Consider the following 16,589-nt stretch of genomic DNA (forward strand, 5'->3'; position numbering starts at 1 on the left):
TGGTTAAAAGCTGCTCTTCCAGAGGACCTGGGTTCAATTCCTAGCACCTACCCACAAGGCAGCTCACAATTATCTATAATTCCAGTTCCAAGAGAATCGATTCAACACCCTCTTCTGGCCTCCGTGGGTGCCAGGCACATGGTGCACAGACATACATGCAGGAAAAACACTGATATACATAAAAATTTTAAAACTAAAATATCGTATTCAGAATTAGATGTAACTAGAAAAACTAGTTTTAAAACTTGTAGGCTGGGCGGTAATGGTGCATACCTTTAATCCCAGCACTCAAGAGGTAGGTGGGTCTCTGTGAGTTTGAGGCCAGCCTGTTCTACAGAATGAGTTCCAGGACAGCCAGGGCTATACACAGAGAAACTCTTTTTCAAAAAAACAAAAAACAAAAAAAAATTTGGACCAGGCACAGTATTTACACGTCTGTGATCCCAGGATTGAAGAGGTGGAGGCAGAATGATCAGGGGTTCAAAACCAGCCTCAGTTACATAATGAGTTTAAAGCTAGCCTGAACTACATGAGACCTCAAAACAAACTAAATAAACAAGTAAAGATTTTAAAAATTACATGTTATTCCTTCCCTCTAACCTCCTCAAGTTCAAATTAACATCCTTCTGAAGAGAATGGCTGTGAACTAGATTGTAAGGACGGAACTTTCTAGCAGTGGGAATTTTGTAGACGTGGAGCTAGGTAACCAGAACACAAATGGTATCCTTTCATGGGGCCCTTCCAACACAAAATGGGGCTGGGTTAGGCCGTGGCATCAGTAAGGCAGGGAGGATCACAGATGGACAAAAAAACTATACAAAGTGCCTTCTACTTCTGAGATTCTTAAGAGTCAGACATGCCCGCGGGGCGGCAGTGGCGCATGCCTTTAATCCCAGCACTCAGGAGGCAGAGGCAGGCGGATCTCTGTGAGTTGGAGGCCAGCCTGGTCTACAGAGCAAGATCCAGGACAGGCTCCAAAGCTACGCAGAGAAACCCTGTCTCGAAAAAAACCAAGAGAGTCAGACATGCCTTCTGGTTTCCTAAAGTGAGATTTTCTAAGAATTCCAAAGTCACAGGAAAAGCCTAGGGGTAGCCCAAGCAAGCCCCACTCCTCAGGCCCTTCACGTTCTGGAATTCAGATAGAAGAAAGATGAGTTATCCTCTCTAACCACTCCTGGCTGTGGGCGAGAATGCCACTAGGCTGGCTGTCAGCATGGAAGGAAGGGATCCCTGCGACCTCCATGGTGAAGTGAGGCTCAGGGAGCACAGGACAGGGAGGTCCGAGGGGACAGAACACAGCGATCAGTCAGGAGACGGTGTGAACCGGCTTCCTCTAAGAACTCAGAGTTACATTTTCCAGGCGTGGGGACCAACTATTCAACCAACGAGGGTCTCATGTTCCCCGCTCTTCCCTTCCCCCGCGGAATTTCTTCTCTACTAGCCTTTGCTGGGCAGATGCATTGGAAATTGCTCTGGTCCACTGGTTTTAAAGAGTACTAGGAATTCTTTAAAAAAGCAAACAGGAGGCTGGAGAGATGGCTCAGTGGTGAAGAGCCCTGACGGCTCTTCCAGAGGACCTGGGTTCAATTCCCAAGCGCCCACATGGCAGCTCACAATTTTCTGTAACCTCTGCACCAGGAGATATGATGCCCTCATTCAGATGTACCTATAGGCAAAACACCAATGTACATAAAATAAAAATAAATAGATTATTAAAAAAGCAAACAGGAGCCTGGTCTGTAGAGCTGAGTGTGTGGTAGAGAATTTGCCTAGCCTAGAAGAGGCCTTGTGTTTGATCCCCAGCACTGGAACGGAAGAGGGAAGGAACAAATGGCCATTTAGGTCTCAGGAAAGAGGAGAATCCTCTCCCCACCTGCACATACCAATTTGTGTTCTTTTTCTGCTCAAGCATTTGAAAGTAATGCTATCAGTACTTCAGCTTGGCTCTCCTAAGTACCAGGGCAATTTATGTAAACAGAATGCTTCTAGCACACCCACAAAATGTCACACTCACAGGACAACGTAGCCTCCTCCATAGTCCAATAGTCCATATTCGAACGCCAGTAATTGCCATCTGGAAAGCGTTTCAAACACATAAACTCCTGGCCCCTCCCCTAAAGGTCCTGATTCAGTAGGGCGAGTCCCTGGGCTTTCGTGTACTTCAGTAGTGTCTCAGGTGATGTGAGGTGTAGCTAGGTGGACACCACAGCTGAGGGGTTCTCTAGAAGACAAAAACTGGGTAAAAAGACATCTCCCCCCCGAAACCTAGGGCAGTCAGATGGTGCAGGAAGAGAACATGCTCATGGTCAAGTAGACTGGTGCCAGGGTCCAAGCAGAACCAGGCAGCACACTCAGTCTATACAGAGGCCCACAAATGACGAGAGGCAGGCAGGGAGGCAATGCAGCCAAGCCAGAACCACACAATGGTTCAGAGTCAGAGAGCAGGGAGAAAGCCCTCCCTCCTGTGTGCCTGTGCCAGAGAGGGGGAGCGGAGGTACCCTGCAGCCAGAGAAGCTTCCAACTATCTCACTGTAGCTCTCTGCTCAAGATCTGAGGAACCTAAGGGGCCTGGGTTATTTCCTCCCCAAACTCCTCCAAGCCACAGAATGAACCCCAGTGGTACTAAAAATGGACAAAAACAAGAAATATTCAGGCAACCAGAATGTAATTCCAGGGAGCTTTTAGTCCAGCAAAGGTGATAAACAGATACAAATAATTCAACCCCTATGATGCTGGACCCTCACTGGAACTCCTCTTGTTTATCCTGTTGTTGCCCTATATTGTGGAGATCCTGCAGCTTTGGGTCTACAAGACCGGTAGCATCACATGGATAGTGTAGTAGAAACCAGAGGCCTCGAACCAGAACAATGACTCTTTGTAATGAGCACTTGCAAGTAAAGATGTACGGAGAAAAGGGTCTACTGCATGATTTACTGTGTCACACTACAGGTTCCATGACGAGATTGGTCTTTCTTTCTTTCTTTCTTTCTTTCTTTCTTTCTTTCTTTCTTTCTTTCTTTTTTTCCTCTTAAAGTTTATTTTATTTTGTAGGGGGAGGTTGCAAGGGCAGAGGGCAGATACGAAGGGGAAATGAATAGAATGGAGATGCATGATGTGAAAGACACAAAGAATAAGTAAAAAGGAACGTTAAAACCAAAACAATACTTCAATTCCTCCTTGGGGCATGGAGCAGGGAGGCACTACACATCCCGGGCTACCTCACAGGGCAAGAATAATGGAGTGCTCTCAAACAAGATGGTAAAAATATGGAGGGCCTTAGGCCCATGAAGCCTTGAGCACCCCAACTTTTCATAGTTTTTACTCAGGGATGAGGATTCATTCTGGGACTGTTTTAGGAAGCACCTCCCTCAGGACACACAGGGTCCAGGGACTGGAGGCCATTCATGTTATTTGTTGTTGTTTGCTTGGCTGATTCTTTCCTCCTCCCCCTCCTCTTCTACTTCTCCATCTTCTTTCTTTTCTTTTCTTTTCTTTTTTTTTTTTTTTTTTGATATAGCCTTGACTGGCCTAGAACTTGCTGTGTACACTAAGCTGGCTTCAACCTCACAAAGATCCACCAGTCTCTGCCTTCCGAGTGATGGGATTAAAGATGTGTGCCACCACGTCCTGTGTTGTTTTTCCTTGTTTGTTTGTTTGTTTGTTTTGTTTTTGAGATGGGTTCCCATGAAGCTCAGGCTGGCCTTTAACTTACTATGTAGCCAAGGCTGGTCTCGAACTCTTGATCCATCTTGCCTCTACCTACCAAATGTTGAGCATTCAGGTATGGCCCACCACATGTGGCTTGCCATAAGAATTTAATCTCTTTTGCCTCCAGATTTCTCTCTCCAAAGACCACTGGCTCTATCCAATACCCACACAGAATCTCAGGGGCTTTCCTTAGGAGCCCATGCCCCACTCTTCACTCCTCACACCACACACCTGCCGCCCTGCTCTTCCTGATCCTCCCCAACTCCAGCAAGAACAGGGACCATCCCTACGTCCCTGGGTCTCCTGCCAGGAATCCAACGCTTCCCCCAGAAGGTAGATCAGAAAGGACCAATTCCTGCTTCTGTATTTAAGGACTGTCCTGGCTAGTTTTTGACACAAACTTTAGTCATTTGAGAAGAGGAACTCTCAATTGAGAAACTCTGTTCATAAAATCAGGCTGTAGGCAAGCCTGTAGGGCATTTTCTTAATTAGTGATTGATATAAGAGAGCCCAGGCCATTGTGGATGGTGCCATCCCTGGGCTGGTAGTCCTGGGTTCTACAGGAAAGCAAGCCAGTAAGCAGCACCCCTCCATGGCCTCTGCATCAGCTCCTGCCTCCAGGTTCCTGCCTGGTTTGAGTTCCTGTCCTGACTTCTCTCAGTGATGGAGTGTGACCAGGACGCATAAGCAGGATAAACCCTTTGATCATAATGCTCTATCACAGCAACGGTGACCCTAACAAAGACAAGCACACGCTGCCTTACACACACCAAGGTCATTCTCTTAGCTGGCCTATATTCCCCTCGGCAGTGCTCACTTAACCCCTGCGATGAGGATGTGCACCATTTCCCTCGCTAGCGTCCTCTTAGCCCAATCAAAGCGGCCTCATTTGCTTCCCTGTTTCCATGGCTCCTGCTTTCTGCTCCCTCTCTTCCCTCACCAAGGTTCCCCAAACCTTGTGTATCCTTCAGTCCAGCCTCAGATGCCCTCTAAAGAGTGCAGGATTCTTCCCATTCCTCTGCCTCCAGAGAAGAGTGGTGGGACCGGGGGAGGGCAAGAGGGGAGTTCCCAGGAGGACTACCTCTTACCAAACATGGCCTCCAGCAGAGGGAACTCTTGGGCCCTGTCCAAGCAACTCCCACACCGCCCCATCCCTAATCCCTCACAGTACCACCACGTGTCCGTGTCCATATACTGACAGGGAGAGCCCTGGTCTCACCGCCAGAGCTCTAGGGACTGTGCTCTGGAGGTGGACAGAGAAAGACGGGTACTGGGGGACCAGGACACAGGAGCTCTTTGTTTTGCCTTGCCGTCTGCCATCTTCCTCCCCGTCTGCCATCTTCCTCCCCAGCTTAGCTTCCACACACTGTCCGCTTCGTGCAAACGGAGGCCTCCTACAAAACCCAGACAGTCACCTGTCTGTGTCACTTGCAGCTCGTGTTCCGTTTCCCCAGCTCATACGCTCTGGAAGCCAGTTCTCTGGGATTCTTTAATGGGTGGAAAACATTCGCAGGAAAAAGCCAGCCACAGAGGCCACCAACAGGTTACAGCTGCTCCTTCCTCTCCAGTCAGGGCAGAGGCCAGAAGAGACAGACACCCTGCTTGGACTGGAGGCTTCCCCAGAGGAAAGGACGGGAGGGAGAGAGCTAGCCCCCTCACTGTGCTCCCGGAGGCCTCTGAGCCCCACACTGGCTATGCTAACCCATTCGAGCCTGCGCAGAGCACGGAGACAGAGTTAAAGGGTTAATGTCAAATTGGGTCCATCCCCAGGTAAGAGGATGGGAACGTATTTGGGGGCACTTGCAGAGCCATGGGACTAGCTGGAGGACAGAGAGACAATGCCTGGAGGACCTTCTTTGGAAGGTGAACATCTTTGCTGCATCCAACCTAGGGGAAGCCTAGTGTTACATTCACTGAATTGTAACAATTCCTTGACTGTTTTCTGGTAACAACTTTCTAAGAAAATCTCCCTTCTTGGCAGAGGCAGGAGGATCTCTGTGAGTTCGAGGCCAGCTGGTCTACAAAGCGAGTTCCAGGAGAGCCAGGGCTGTGAGGCTCTCACTGCACTGCTTGCAGGGTTGGGAAAGAGCCACAGACTTCTGTGGAGGAGGGGACTCTGCTCCCAGCCCTGTGTTCTTCTTCCACAAGCACACACTCTGTATACACGTGCCAGAGCTCTGGGACCAGAAGCCCCATGAGGTGAGATGCTGTGGGATGTTCTGTATGGCAAATGTGTTGCTCTGATTGGTTAGTAAATAAAACACTGATTGGCCAGTAGTCAGGCAGGAGGAAGTATAGGCGGGACAAGGAGGAGAATAAAGCTGGAAAGTGGAAGGCTGAGTCAGAGACACTGCCAGCTGCCATGATGACAAACAGCATGTGAAGATGCCAGTAAGCCACGAGCCACGTGGCAAGGTATAGATTAATGGAAATGGATTAATTTAAGCTGTAAGAACAGTTAGCAAGAAGCCTGCCATGGCCATACAGTTTGTAAGCAATATAAGTCTCTGTGTTTACTTGGTCGGGTCTGAGAGGCTGTGGGACTGGCAGGTGAGAGAGATTTGTCCTGACTGTGGGCCAGGCAGGAAAACTCTAGCTACAATGAGACTCAGAATAACCAGGCACATAGAGGAGAGAAAGCCAGCAGGCATCCCCCTGTGGTAGTCCTATCTGTAGGAAGGGCGGAGGTGACTGCCTATAAGTCTGAATGTGGGAAGCAGTGGGCAGTGACAGGCTGTGTGGGCGGTGGGCTGCCAAAAGCTGGCTGCCACTTGCTTGGCCCGGAAAAGAACTTTTGAGTAGAAAAGGGCTGCAGGCCAAGCCACCATTCATGAGGATCAGAAGGGGAGCTGACCAGCCCAGATGCCATGCCAGAAGCTAGCCCCTTTCACTGGGTAGCTCTCTCTCACGGGTTTCCAGGCCCTGCTCACTGTCTTCCCACTCCTACTACACCATTCCCAAATCAGTGGTGTAGCCAAGTGGTCACACCGTGGAGTCTCTTCAGTCCGTGCCCACTTTCCTCACACCATGACAATCTCTGACAGACTGTAGTCATCCCCAGGCAACCAAAGCTGTAGGGATCACATACACTGAGCATGTTCCCGAAACCTCCTTTCCCCCTACCCCCACATCTTTCCCATCCTAAACGTACTCTTTGTATCTCCTCCTACTCCATGCTTATCCCACATCCTCCCCTGTTCACACTGTATACTGCCTCACAATCCCTGCACCCCCACACCTTTCAATCACTCTGCCTCTCCCCACTCCTTATATCTTCCTAAATCCCTACACCTCCACTTCCTGTATCCACATCTGTACACCTTCCATCTCCCTCCCTCCCTCATCAGCTTCCTAAGGAGAGATGGCTAGATTCTGAGGTCACATCCTTAGTGTCACTGGCAAGAAGTCATCGAAGAAAAGTAGGTTAGCCCTGAAGAAAAAGACAGTCACCTGAAATTCAGGGCAGCCCTGGCCCTTCCCATGCAGTGGCTAGCTTCTCTGTGCCCGAAGAGCCTGTCCCCAGAGGTCTCCAGGGCCTCTTGTAAGTGCCAGGAATGGCTAGTTATTTCCTGATTCAGGAAGGCTTGAGGAAACCACAGCATCAACACAGACAAGGAGAAGAACACAGACATGAGAAAAGAAAGTGAACCAGTTTGCATCTTTCACTCAGAAAAAAGTCCCCATTAAAACAGACTACCACCAGGCATTAGATACTAATTTACACTGAGGTGTTAGAGGCCAAGGTGTGAGTCTCTCCAGGGCAATTTGCATTTAAAAAGCAGACTGAAGGAGAATGCCCAGCCCACCAGGCCCTGGAAACCTTGGAGGAAGAGGGCTGATCACCCATCAGAGACTCCTAAGTCAGTCAAGGACCCAAACTAGAGTGTTGACCAAGAACTCAGCTGTATCCATTCTAATAGAGAATTGCATTTGGGGTATAGAGCCCTAGGAGAATCTAAGAGAGAAGATATTCTGGAGATCCTTAGTGTCCGAGACCTCCGTGCCACAGGAAGGGAATGCTAACAGGAAGTGCTAGGATTGGGGAGTAGGCAAGGTTGTGAGGGTACCAGACCTCAGGGGGTACCAGATCCACCTGGCTAACCTTGGACATGTGGGCAGTGATAGGTCAGTTTGTAACCAACCTTTCATCTGTAGTTACAGAGGGGTAGGGCCTGCCCAAGCCCTGTTTCCCATCCACACCTGAGTCAGGCCTCAAAGCCTAGCTACTACTGTCCTCCTACATGTGTGTGCACGTGTGCGCAACACACGCACACACTTTCTCCTTCTCTTTCCCTTCCCGCCTACCACTCAAAATCCTTAGACACTCCCCACTTCCAATCTTGTTCTCAGCCTCCTCACGCTCTGTACGTATGCCATAAACACTTGCTCAGTGTGAGCCTTGATGACCACTAAACAGGATCCACACCTTTGCCTGGTGTTCAAGAGACTGCTTCGAGTCTCTGCAGTAAGGTCATAAAGAGTTTCAAAGAAGAAAGTGATGGGCGGTGTGGGAGGGAGGTGTCAGACAGTTTGGGGCTTCTTCATATGTACGTGGCTTAACACCTTCCTGCCATCCACTCACCCCCAATTTGCATAAGAAGGTTCCAAGGGAGAAAGAGCTTAAATCTACACTCAGTAAAAGGGTACCTCAGCAGAAGGGGGCCCATCTGGCTCAGCAGAGCATACTCACAAGCCCCTTCTTCATGGGACCATCACCCAGGGTCTCCCAAGATAAGCAGCAGCAGCAGCACAGGCCTTTCTCAGCGGGGATCAGCTGATAAGGCTTGCAGTTTAGGTGAGTGTACCCAGGCAGGGTGTGACCGAAGGCCAGGCACACTGGAGCAAGGAAATCCATGAGCCAGGGAAATATCTCACAACACATAAATGCCAGTGCGCTTTGTCAGCAGTGGAAGGAAGGAGGAAATTGGCCTTTTATTCCTCTGGTATTTTGCGCTGGGTATTGTCTTATTGATCTGTACAACGGTCCTTAAATGTGGATATTATTATGCTTGTTTTACGGGTGAGGAAACTATAAAACAGGAAAGGGATTAAGCACTCTGCCCAAGGTCACACAACCAGGAAATGATAGGATCAAGAGTTAAATTGAAACTCGTGTGAACCCAAAATTCCTCATCCTCCCCGCTTCTCCAACCAACAGGGGAAACGGCTCACATGGAAACCCAGGCTCACCGCATTGGACCAAAGGCTCACACTAATGTTGGCAGTCATTCTGGAACATGGCCCCATGCACTCCCTCTACACTACCAGAATACCTTCACTTGATCAGGCCACTCAAAAAAGGCCCCAACCAGGCATGTTGACACACACCTGTAAATCTCAGCCCTGGAGAGGGAGAGGCAGGAGTATGAGGCCAGCCTGTACTGTGTAAGACCCTCTCTCAAAACCAAAACAAACAACCACCACCACCAAGACCAGGTATCCTCTGTTCAACATTCAGATCCTCCCCACAAAGCAAATAAACCAGACCAGGACTGGGCAGGGCAGGCCTGGAACCCCAGCACTTAGGAGCTTGAGGCAAGGGGGTCAGGAGTTCCGGGCCAGCCTCAGCCACATGGTGCGTTCCAGGCGTCTGACTATATGAGACCCTGTCACAAAATAACCGAAAAAATAACAGACTAGAAAACAGGGGCCAGAGACGGCCCAGCGGTTAAGAGCACTTGGTGCCCTTGCCGTTCAGTTTCCAGCATCCATAGCTGACAACTGCCTGTCACTCTAGGTCGGGGGCTCCAGTGCCTTCTTCCGGCCTCCCCTGGCAGCGGCACACATGCGCACATATACACAGACGCAGAAATAGACAACTCTTTTTTAATTAAGAAAAGAAAACATTTGTCTCTTCCCTTATTTATCAGGCACTCAGGAAGTTTCCTTTAGAGTCCCAGGTCAGTTCCCTGTATGGCCCACCCCCAAACCATGACAGCTACTAAGCATTTTCCAAGACTTTATTTTTTTTTAATTTATTTATTTATTTTTTTATTTTTTGGTTTTTCGAGACAGGGTTTCTCTGTGTAGCTTTGCGCCTTTTCCTGGAACTCACTTGGTAGCCCAGGCTGGCCTCGAACTCACAGAGATCCGCCTGGCTCTGCCTCCCGAGTGCTGGGATTAAAGGCGTGCGCCACCACCGCCCGGCTTTTCCAAGACTTTAGATTGTCCTACGTGCTGCCATTCACTCATATGGCCCCTCTTTGGGCACCCGCTCTCCCTCTGCAAGTACCATCCCTTACTACAGCGCTTGAGCTCAGCTTCCCTCACGGAAGCTGCTTTGTCTCTTTGGAACATCTCCTTACACACTTATACATGGTACTGTACTAGTGATTAGAATTTAAAAATAACTTTTATTCCTGTAGGTATTTACTGTTAAAAAGCATTTTCAGAGGTATTAGTCCACTAAACTGTTTCTGTTTGCGGGAAACAGACTACAGCCTAGGCTAGCCTGGAAATCACTGTGTATCTCAAACTGTCCTTGAATAGGAGGCAATCCTGCTTCAGCCTCCCAAGCACTATGATTAAAGACATAATGTTTACTCAGATAATACTGTCCTTCTGGGTCTTTGATGGAGTTGAAGACTAGTTATAGTCGAGGTTTTCCTTAGTTATGATTGAAAGTAAGTTAGGTGTAAAATTTTGGATTCACTAAGATAGGGTAGATAACACATTATTTTCTCTGAATATGCTAACTACACATGGACAGAATATTGTGACTGCAATCCTTACTTGATAATCGTTATTGTATATAGTCTTACTATGTTTAAGTTAAAACCCTTTCATTTTTAGACAAAAAAAGGGGAAATGATGTAGCAGAATATTATTTTAAGGTGTGTCACTTTTGTTTATGTTGCATTTGTTTAACTCTGTGAAGCTGTGTTACTGTGCCTGTCTAAAACATCTGATGGTCTAATAAAGAATTGAACGGCCAATAGCAAGGCAGGAGAAAGGATAGGTGGGGCTGGCAGGCAGAGAGAATAGATAGAAGGGGAAATCTGGGGAGAGGGATTCAAGAGGAGGAGGAGGAGGACATCAGGGACCAGCCAGCCACCCAGCTACACAGCGAGCCACAGAGAAAGAGTAAGAGTTACAGAAGTTAGAGAAAAGGAAAAGCCCAGAAAGTAAAAGGCAGACGGGATAATTTAAGATAAGGAAAGCTGGCTGGAAACTAAGCCAAGCTAAGGCCCGGCATTCATAATTAAGAATAAGCCTCCATGTGTGATTTAGTTGGGAGCTGGGTGGTGGGCCCCCTAAAAAGGAGTAAGAACCCCCAACAACAACCTAAGCCAGGGCTGGAGAGCTGGCTCAGTGGGTGACAGTACTGGCTGCTCTTGCAGAGGACCCGGGTTCAATTCCCAGCACCACATGGTGACACACAACCATCTGTACCTCTAGTTCCAGGAGATCTGATGCCTTCACCTGACCTCCACAGGCACGTAGTGCACTTACATATATGCCTTCACACACATAAAAGCAAACAAAAATTAAATAAAGACACAGGCCAGCATACCTGACTTAGGCATGTTTCCTAATATTGCTAACTAATCTTGCTAGGTCTGGTCTTTTCCTGTAAAGGGGAACAGTTTCATTACCAGCCACCTCCCCCATTTCCTCTGAGGTAACACAGGGAGAGGATGCTGAGACGATGGTGAGAACCACAGATGGGGGAGACATTAGGTGTCATCGTTAATCATGTGCTCCCACTTTTCTGTGGACTTGAACTTTTGCCCAAGGCCATCCTTTTTTTCCCCCCTTCTTTGTGGGGTCCAAAGTACAGCTAAGAAAAATCCTTGGGCCGATGTAGTGGCACATGCCTTTAATCCCAGCACTAGGGAGACAGGGGCAGGCGGATCAAGGCCAGGCTAGGTAACATAGTGAGTTTGAGGTCAGCCTGAGCTATAGAGTGAATCCCTGTCTCAAATAAATAAAAACAAAAACAAAAAAGTGGTCTGTGGGGACAGCAATACTTAGTGTCTGTAAGGGGATGGGAAGGCCCAGGACAGGGAGAGAAGCAATGTTCCGAAGAAGGTATAGTGAGGAGAGGGAGGGATGGAGGTACAGTGAGAGGATATATTTCCAAAGAGGCAAGTGATCTTTGACTTCTCTTTGAAATGAGATACTGCGTGAGGCTTCCTCTAGGGAGTTCTCAGGAAGAAGGAATAGCAGCTACGTTCCGAGTCTGCTTAACCAGGGCGAGTAAATTCCATTCCCTGTGTTCTGAGGGGAATTTCCCAACAAGGAAGCCAGTGACGGGGTTGGCTAAAGAGCTAGCTGGAAGAGCAGAAGAGCAGGTTCCGTCCTGAGCCCTGGAGCCAGCATCAAGTTCCAGGGCGGCTAGCAAAACTGTGACCTTGAAGCCACTTCTCAGGGAGGTTATCTTCAAGGTCTTCGCAGTTCTAACACTTTTTTGCCGGATCAGAAGAAAGAAGAAATCATGCATCACATTTATTTTAGAAAACCAGACACCAGGGGCTGGGGAGATGGCTCAATGGGGTGGGGGTGGGGGATGATGCACTATCCTGGGAGCTGAGCTGAGACCTCAGGTAATGCACTGGTGCTGGGCAACGGGGAGCAGAAACAGGAGGATCTCCAGGAGGAGCCAGCTAGCTCGGCGTTTACTCATGGGCAAAGAAACCCAGGCTTAAACAAGGTGGAAGGCAGGACTGATACCTGAAGGTTGTCTTCTGACCTCCACATGCATGCTGTGGCATAGGTACAGCCACACACACAGACACAGACACAGACACAGACACACAGAAATACCAAACAAATCCAATTCGAATATACTAAAACAAGAAAGCCATCCTAATTTTCCCAGAGCCTCCGAAGCCCAGAACTACTACCAGAGTTGCCCAGAAGATGACAAAATAATTCGGTCTGGTTATCCTGAAGGCAGAAGCAGTGAGGTGGGAGCCCAAGGAATTCTCACACTCATGTTTCCACTTCCTAACAACAGGGAACTACAGAGGTGCTCAGCAGAGCCGGGGCTGGGTGTGGGAAGCATCTTCCTGGGCCCCTGTCCTTGACCAGCTTTTTTTTACCTGAGGTGGCTCCAGTCTGGTGCCATCTTTTGGGCATTTGGGGGAATCTATAACAAATGCATCCTGCATTCCTGCTGCGCCTGTTCTGTCTCTCGCAGTGACACTGAGCTCTGAGCATGGGATACGGGAGTCTTCCTATCCCACCTCTGTCGTGTACTGGCTGGCTGACACCACTCAGTGTTAGCTAGTATGGGTTTGTTTTTTCGCCAGGTCAGCATTACCCTGTCTGCAGGCAGCAGGCAGCCTTTGGAAAGTCTTTCTCCCAATCCCCTGCAAATATGAAACAGTCTTTCTCTCCCAGTCTCCATCTGTCAGCTCTATTTAAAGAGGAACACACAAGGAATAGTATTTATATTATCGCGCCATGCTTCCCTTCCTCAAAAAGGAACGGTTCTGGAATGTTCCCTACTCCATATTCCCCTCAACCTACTCCATCTACACCCCTGACTGTTCTTCCTCTCTTAGGATAGATGCTGTAACCAACACTGTGGGGTCCTCTGAAGTCTTCTGACGGCTTTTGCACGCATAATTTCGAATGGGTAAGCAACGCATTTAAAACAATCCCATGAGCCACAGATACTTTTCCTACCATGTCACAGATATGACAATGGAATCAAACTCACAAATTGTCCATGTTCACATGTCTAGAAAGTAAGTCTCACCAGGACTCACTCAAAGCCAGCTCTTCTCTACCATCCCTCATTGTGTGGACCAAGTGTACATCCCGGAAGTATGAGGAACTTGAAGTTTGTGATGAGTCACAACACCCCTAAACAAACAGACACTCCTCCATTTTTTCTCTCCTATGGCCCCAGCAGTCACACAACACCTGTAAAATGCAGGGACAGGGCTCCACAAGAGACCTAAAGGCCCACAAGGGTGTGGAGTTTTTATAAGAGCACAATTAGGTCGTGGGGGGGGGGGCAGACATTCCAGACAACCAGGCACATCCAAAGGAACACCCCAGAAAAATACCCAGGGCCCCAAATAAACTAGTTGACCATCCCTTACCCAGTGTTCCAGTGGAAAGGAAAACCAATAGGCTACTAGGCCTGGGAGCTCGATCAGGTTCAGACGTACACACCCATGTCCTCAGCAGTCAGCTCTGAACTACAGAAGCCAAACCTTGAGCTTACCCAAAAGCCAAAGGAGAAGCAGTCAGAGCCTGGGTCCAGGGCTCTCGCTCAAAGCCACTGCCTCCTCAGACGCTGGCCGTCAGACAGGGCTATAAAATGGGCCTCAACTTAATTTTTCCGTGGACGTGGTCCCGAATGGGATTGCCAGGCTCCAGAGGAGCTGCAGTTCCTCGGCTCACTGACAGTCCTCTAAGAGCTACAGCTAGGGCTGGAGAGAGGGAGAATATTTGTGGGTCAGGGTGGCCACTCCTGGACCATTTCTCTCCTGAATATCTATCTTTCCAAGGCCTAAGGGAAGCAAATAGAGTAAGTTTTCATTCAGGACTGTTTCGGGGCTGGAATTCAGTGCAAATTGCTTACATCTGCTTGGCCGTTCCAGAACAAGCAGGTAGTTTAAAGAAAGGAGAGGCAGTGTTAGCTCACTTCTGGTAGCCCAGGTAGCCTGCTAAAGAATCTCAGGCCTGCTGGGGCTCCTCATCAGTCCAGACTGCAGAACTCTCTGACCAAGTTGAATAAAAAATACCAGGGCAGCCAGAGATAATAGGACTTCCACCCTAAGCATGCCGGGTGGGCTAGGACAGGGCAACCACAAAGATCCCCAAAGGGAGGTGAGATGTACCGCCAGGTTGCCCTGAAGGAGCAAGAGCAATGGCAGATTCCCCACGCACTTCAACCTCAGCCAACAAGGGTGTATGCACTAACCTCATATATTTGGTAACCTCTTTCCACATCCCAGAAGCCTGCCAAGCCCCTGGACTCCCCACCCCAGCTTGGCAGCCTTGCCGGGGCTTCCAGCTTCTATCACACCACAACACCAAAGCTGCTGCTGTATGGAGCTGAAAAAATGAGGCACACACGTACGGCCCCGAAGAGGAGCTCCTTTCTAGAGGGGCTGGGGACTCGGGCCTGAGGGTCCCAGTCTCTCCTGCAAGCTTTCAGTCTCTTTGCTGCTGCAGTAGTATCCTTATAAGGCCAATCCTACCCTCCTCCTGGCCGAAAAATGTATACAGTCCCAAGGGTGGACTCTGACTTCTCACCCGCTGCACAGGAAGCACCACTCCCATCACCCCCACTCCAGGACAGGTTTTGCTCTTAAGCAAACTAATAAACAAATCGACTCCAAAGCGGTCCCCTGGCTCAGCTCGCCCTGCAGCTGCACCCGAGAAGTGTGTTCCGGGGGAGGCGGCGGGTGACTGCCCGCGAGGCCGCGAGTCGCTGGCGCGCCATGGGGTGGGGGCGAGCAACCTGCCGGGCGCCGGGGACCCGGCTGGGCTCTCGGCGCTTCCATTGTTGGCCCTGGCGCTGGTGCTTCGGGATGGGAGCCCTGCCCTCGCCGCCCCGGCTAGCAGGGCGCTCTGCAACCCCGGGGCGGTGCTCACTGCCGAGTGCTCGTCCTACCTGCGCTGGCCGCGGGTTCCGCCGCGACACCCTGACTGTCGTAGCTGGGCGACTTGGGCTCCCACGCCCCAGCTCGCTCTGAGGCTCCAGGAGGCGCCGGCCCCCCGCGTGATGTTCAGTGCCTCCCGCCCCACGCCGGCTCTGGGGTCCTCGCCGCCGGGGATGCACAAGGCAATCGACGGGTGTGGGGGGCCGGTCCGGGGCCCGGTGCTGTCTGCCGGGAGCGTGCACGAGCTCGCAGTCAGGCGGCCCCGGGTGAGACAATAGCGCGAGCGGCGGGCGAGCGGGGAGAAGCCATCTCCCGGACAGCCGGCGCACTGCACGGCGTGCGAGGCTCGCCGGCTCCTGCCAGGACCGCGCGGCCCAGGCCGCCGGCAGCAGCCGCAGCGCCGAATAGCCTCGTCGCCGGAGCCGGGAGGGCGGGGCGGCGGGAACCCGGGCCCCCTCCCTCCTCCCTCCCTCCCTCCCTCCTCCCCTCCTCCCGCCTCCCGCCTCCGCACCGTGCTCGGCGTCGGACCCCGGACCCCAGGGCCAGCAGTCCCACTCCTCGCTAGCAGATGGTCGTCGCTTTCCGAGCTGGAACCCTTTGCTCTGAGGTCAGGTGAAAGCAAGCCAGATCACCCTATTGGAAGGGACCCGGGGTGGGCGTTCAGTTACTGGTTTGAGGAATTTCTCTTCATAATTATGCATGCTAGGGATGCCCGAAAGAACTACCACCTTGATGGAGGAGGTGCAGGAGGGGAGGCTGTGTTGGCACTTTTCTCTCCCGATTGCCCAAGGGCGGTCTTGCAACCTGAAGGGGGGAGGAGAAGCAGAGGAGCCTCCAAACCAATTAAGATAGGAAGAAAACTTTGAAACTGTTATTTTCTCTGAGCACCTCCCTTAAAGCACCTGTGTCAAGCATTTTACTAAAGGCTCCACCCAGTCAGTACTGGCCAGCTCCACGTTTGCATCTGGTCTGCAAAATAGCTCGGGATCTCCAAGCACCCTTTCCTCAACCATAGATCTTGTTCTCTGCTACCTTCTTTTCTTGCTTTATTTTTCCCCCCAGTCATATTGTGAAGATATGGTTCTCAGCCTTCCTTCTCTTGAATCCCCTTCAAGCGTTGGGGAATCTGAGGTCTGATGCCCATGCCCTCCAGCCAAAGCTCCCATGGAATCAGCTGCCAAGCATCCCCTGCCTTGCCTCAAGGAAATACTTAAGACTTCTAACCTGCTGAGCTGTACGGTCAGGCTTTTTTTTTTTGGTGGAGGCGGGGGACGGCGGTTGTTTTTGAGACAAGGTGTGATGTGGCCCAACTAG

This window comes from Peromyscus eremicus, chromosome 15 (assembly GCF_949786415.1).
Source record: "Peromyscus eremicus chromosome 15, PerEre_H2_v1, whole genome shotgun sequence".
NCBI classification, from domain to species: Eukaryota; Metazoa; Chordata; class Mammalia; order Rodentia; family Cricetidae; genus Peromyscus; species Peromyscus eremicus.